At 47.6% G+C, this 5708-nt stretch overlaps 1 long non-coding RNA gene across 1 annotated transcript; it reads right to left on the bottom strand.

The window, feature by feature from the left end:
- Positions 1–1415: 1415 nt before the first annotated feature.
- Positions 1416–5644, bottom strand: LOC113477819. The gene is made up of 3 exons (XR_003397977.1): positions 5590–5644; positions 4933–5083; positions 1416–1518 (listed from the first exon to the last, which is right to left on the bottom strand). It is a non-coding gene; the product is annotated as an uncharacterized LOC113477819 (long non-coding RNA).
- Between the last annotated feature and the right edge of the window lie 64 nt (positions 5645–5708).

Below are 5708 nucleotides of genomic sequence, written 5' to 3' on the forward strand. Positions count from 1 at the left end.
TGCCCAGTGCTGCATCACTGTTTCCACTTCAGGCTTTAAGGATCTTCTAAAAGAGTCAGGAAACAGCAGAGAGGAACAGTTAATCAGCTGCATAAAGGCACTCCTTCCTTCCCCTCACTGCTGCCTGGGACTCTTGGCCCCTTGCCCACCCCACCCTGCCAGACACCTCCGGTCAGCTGCCTCCCTCTTGGCCTCCTCCTGGGAGGCTGAAGGGTTGCTCAGGCAAGGCTCATTGACTGCAAGTATCCAGGCGCTTAGACACACCCCACCAGATCTGCCCCTTCCTCACTGCGATGCATAGGCCGTTTGCTTCAGTTTGTAGGTGAACCAACAGAAAGATGTTTTCCTGCAGCTGCTTCCAGGAGTCCAGCAACTGTGTACTGCTCTTTGGAGTTCGCTTTGTTTGTTGTGTTGTAAAGGGGAACCCATCAGATGGTCCTGAAAAAGAACACCTAACCCCAGCCCCAGTTGGCAGCAGGAAGGACGGGTCCTGCCAAGCAGTCACAAGGCACGCCACAAACAGCTTGCTTCACCTCCCCGCCAGGAAACAAAGTCCAATGCCATTAAGAGGCTTCAGTTTGCAAACTGAAGATGTTTCCCCTGCCTCCGATCCCCATAGGTCAGACTCCTAAAAGACCAAGTCCTGCTCCTCAAGATTTTCATGAAGGCCTTATTTCTCAGATTTAGAACTTCTCTTTTCTAAAAGGCAAGTCTTGTTAACCTATATTGTTGAAATACTAACTGCTGCTGTGACCTCTTCTTTGCTATGCTTCATGGCTAGTCATGGTTCTCTAGACACATGAGGTCCCATGAGTCCAATGGGGCTGGCCCATGGGACAAGCCAGCCCACTTGGCAGAAAGGCAAATTTAATACAGAGATTGCTGCTCTTCACAGTGGATCAGGATGCATGTGGGGTTTCTCTGTTCTGCTGCAGCCATGTGCAGGAGACAGGCAGAACTGGATCTGGACTTGGCAAGGCATTGTACAGGTCTGAATCATGGGGCAGTCCTTGACCTGAAGAGCTATCTTGAGAGAGACAAGGCAATAAAAAAGATTGAACAAGGAAGCGGAGGGGTCATAAAATGAACTTGCAAATACCACCATAGTGCCATGATCAATGTGAAAAGAGATGGGTTTTAAGGTCTTTATTAGGAAATAGCTAATGGAGAGACATGAGAAGGGCAAGGGCAGGAAGGAGCAGGGAGAGTAGATGAGTCAAGGCTGAGAGGAAAGGAAAGGGGAAAGGGAAGACAACCCTGACAGGTCCCACTATACCTTCTCCTGATCCCCAGCAGCCAAGAGATAGGGGAAGGTGCACAAAATCGTTCCTTATATGTGTAGTAAAGATGGAGGGGTGACTCCATCACTTAATTTCTTACACTGGTGAGCCTAAGCTGACCCTGTCTTTTCCCATGTCACAGGGCTGCTGTATCTGTTCTAACAACTTCTCCTAGCTTCCATCAGTCCAGAGCCAAAGTTGGACAAGAAGGCAACACAATGTCAGGAACAACTGCAACCTAATGCACACAGGAAAGATCTGCTAGAGCTCTCCAACACATTGACAGGTTTTATCTTATCTGTTGCCAGGAGGGACAAAGAGCTAGAGGGACAGTGAAGGTCACTCAGGCACTTAGGAGAGCTCAGAACAAGGGAATAACTGATTACACTGAAGGACATCACATTTGCAGTTAAGGCTGAGCTCCAAAAGTATAGGGGGAAGTGTTTCTCTTCCCCAGCCCAGCATAATAAAGGCTCCCCACTGGCCATGCCTACAACCATGTGGAAGTGTCATTCCCCTTCCTGAGTCCCCACCATGGCTTGAATGAGGGAGGATGAGCAATAAGCCTGTAAGTACTTACAAGAAAAGGCTTAGCACAAAGTGCTTCTGGGCACAGCTCTGTTGCCAGTAAAAAGCATGATGAAAAGCATACTTTCTTTGATGAAGCCTCATTCGAGTGGTTTATGGGTAAAGGTGAATCTAGTATATATCATATTTGTCTGATGGCAAACAGAACCCACTTGTGAAATCCATCTGACTAGATGTTCTGAGAAAATCTTCATGAAACATCTGCAAGCTTTGAATCACTCCATTGTTGTCAGGGTTTCAGCTGGAAATTGTTCTGGATGTGAGGGAATGGTGGGTCACTAATGGCTTATTTCTTATTAAATGCTTTGGGTTTAGGGACTTTGAGGATATGTAGATATTTTTCTCATTTGCAGCTTCACATGAAGCAAAATAGTAGATGAAGATAAATAGCCAGAGCAACTTTCCTTTTGCTTGAGTAGTAAAGACCCAGGTTATTGCTGTGTTAAGAAAATGTGAAAATATGTGAAAAGTGATTTTGAGCCTCTAAAAGAGAATAGCTCTGTCACTGATCCAGATTAACAGACCTTAAGATGCAACTGCAGTGGGTCAAAGAGGAAGGTATGTGCTCTGATTATGTCCTGGAGAGAGACAACACATCTGGCTTAACCTCCCAGCTCTGTTGTTGACATCCTATAATTTTATCTATCTCTCTTGCTTTAATACAGCAATTTGAGAACACCAAAACTAATTGACTGTTTGTGTTTTTAGAGTTAGATACGCTGCTGGATGGCCCTTAAGTCCTCTGGTCAAAAATGGCAAGTGTAAGATGTCCCTCCTGCCAGCTTCAGCCCAGAGAGAGCAGTTTCATGCTCTAGGGAACTGCTGAGAAGATGCATTTGCTGGACACCCTCCCCATCACCTCTGCTTGCAAGCAAAGCTTTGCAAGTTATCTCCTAAGTTTCACTGGAGGGGAAAAAAAAAGTAACTACAGCTGTCCGAATTCAGTCCCGCCTTGGTGGACTTTCTGATGCTTAGGGCTACCTGCTAGTGTCCCCACTAGCTCAGTCTGCTGCCAATTCAGCTTTCTCTCACTTCATTTCCTCAGCTGTTAAACGATGCTGAAGTCACAGTCAGGGAATGAGAACCTCCATGGAAAGATCTCCTGAAATAACGAAAAGTGCAAAATAAAACTGGCTTAGGTGTTTGAGCACTGCATCTGCGTGTCATGTAGCTGTGATGTTGGCCTACAGACAGCAGAATGAAATTGGCCATTGGCCAGCGCAAGCCAGATCAGGTCCAGACCCCTTCATGACAACTCCCACTACTCCAGGTGCTGGTTAAAGCATTGCACCCCTGCCTGGGCTCCAGGCATGGTCTTGTCTTTTCCTTTGCATGCACAACCTTTAAGATAACTAGGAGCAAGTTGGGAGATCCCACAGTCGTTGCTCTCACCCCCTGGCCCTGTGGCTCAGCCACACACGCTGCCCTACACTGACAGCAGCTGAGGGCTGATCGTGATGGGGATTTTGTGAGTGACATGTTAAAAAGCTGCTTCGCAGGCTCGCCCAGGGGTTGCTGTGGCTGATTCTGCTCCCTGTCGCACCTGCCGTGCCTGCAGCTAGGACTGTGATGGCTGCAACTCCCTAGGATGGTAGACTTCTAGTGCCGGGAGTGACAATGGGCACAAGTCCTTGCCTGGCCATGTCCCTTCAGTGTCCTACTGGGAGGGCTCAGGAGTCTCATCCTTCTGTCCAGTTGGTGGGGCTCCCCCTCCCTTCCCCACATCTGTGCCACGGTCTCTCAGCTATAACACTGCTGCAAAACATGGTGGTCAAACACCAGTGAGGCGAGCTCTTTGCAGCTTGCCAGAGTATTAACAGTAAGGGGTAATTCTGCAAGATTTGGCCCAGGTGTAAGTGGTCATCCTTAGCAACCATATGGCTATGGCTGAAGCCCAAATGGAGAGCAGAGCATCTGCCACCGAGCAAGGTGGTGGAGGCATGGCAAAAGACCACCCCAGCCCTCAATGTTTAAAATACAAAAGATCATGACCCTGGGGGAAAGGAAGTGATTTTACGGTATTACTGAGAGGAACAGAGGCAGGCAGCTCTTGGGATCTCCCAGTATCACACAGAAAATGCATTACGTGATCAGGAATGAACACAGATTCCACAGTTCCCAGTCCAATAGCAGCCATCATACTGGTTCCTGCCCAGTATGGGCCATCAGGATGCATTCAATACTTTGAAATGTCAGCTGTCTATTTATGGCTGCTGCCTATATTACTCCATGAAGCAGCATCTTTCTTTTTTTTACAAACTCACTCCAAGTTTCCTTGAGTACCCCACTGACACAGGGTAAATTTCTGAGAGTAATCTTTCCTCCTTTTTCCCAGAAGAGCGAACATCTGGGACTACTGAGATATCATCTTGTGACATTGGCTGACTTTTTTCTTTAACGAGTTTCTGTGTAACAACTTCATGATGTTTTTCCTGGGAGGACAACTGTCTCATCTAAAACCTTGTCTCACATATTCCTTTATAGAAGGATGTTTTATGCTAAAGCTCTTGAAAGAATTTCCTTTCATGCTCCGTCCCCACCTTTCCCTGTTTAATTTCTCCCAAATGTCTCTCTGATGCTTAACCTGCAGGTCGCCCTATTCACCAAAAACAAAGCAAAACGCTGGTTTGAATAAGCTCAGGATACATGGATGTCATTTCTGAAGATTAGCAGGCCACATGATACTATCAACTTTATTTGATCCCATTTGCTGGAGCAGCCTGAATTTCGCAGGGGCAGGGTTTTTTTAATCCTAGTTCATTATTGTTCAAACCCATCAAGCAAATGGCCATGGAGCGGAAGCTTGAATGGGCTTGTTTAATAAACAGGCGAAGTCATTCATCTGCAGCATAGCAGCTCTGCAGCAAGGCTACGTCTTCCCCCTCCCGTTTCTTACTGGGTCTGCGTCAGCAGCAGTTGTGTTAAACCCTGGTAGGGAAGTGCTAGGGAGGGTAAATCTTTGGTTTCGGGCTAACTGCTTTTGCCTACTGCAAGAAATCATCGCTGAAACAAATGGTCTGATTGTTTCCATGGGTCAGTTGCCTATTTTAAAATTATTTCTCACCTCTCACTTGGCACTTCTGACATGCCCCACAGCAGGCTGTGTTCTTTATCTGAGTGAGGGACAGGCAAAGCAGCAACCAACTCAGGCCCCAAGCTGTAGCCTTGGGATCTGTTGATGATACATTTGCAGCTCCCTTCAGTTTTTCTCATTGCTGCCATGGAGAGCAGAGATATGCTGTGAAACCATGGCACCTGCCAGCTTTGGGAAACTAGCCCTAAACTGTCACGATGGGCATGTCCCAATGAGCTAGGAGCTGCCCTGAGCTTCTTTACCCCCTTGACTCGCCCCATGTTTGAATTAAGGATCAGACCCTCAGCTGGCGTGAACTGGTGCATGGAAATTTAGTGGAGCCCTGCCAGGTAGCAGCAGCTGAAGATCTGGCACCCGAATCTATCTTTTATACATAAAACTTGCTATTTTTGCAAAACCTTTCCTTTCGCAGCAATGCCAGAAAAGCGCCCCAACTGCATTTCCCCTATGAAAGCGTGAATGTAAGCTGTTGTTGCTGGACGCTGGCACCAAGGACATGTTCAAGACAGATAACTGCTAGTATCTGTCATGGTGCCATTTCTGCACCGAGCAAAGAAAGTGCGTGGGAGCCCTCCCCGTCCCCCCTGCTCCCTGCCTGCTAAAACTCAACTGAAACTCATTACATACCAGGAATACCAGCGTCCCCGCAAAGCCTGTGCTGTGAGGAGGAGGCTCTCCCTCGATCTCTTTTTTCCCTTCCGCCCTGCTTGGCTAGGTCTTTGGCAGAGCCCCAGGACTTCGGGGGG

Source organism: Athene cunicularia (assembly GCF_003259725.1).
Source record: "Athene cunicularia isolate RWA chromosome 3 unlocalized genomic scaffold, athCun1 chr3_part1, whole genome shotgun sequence".
Lineage (NCBI taxonomy): Eukaryota > Metazoa > Chordata > Aves > Strigiformes > Strigidae > Athene > Athene cunicularia.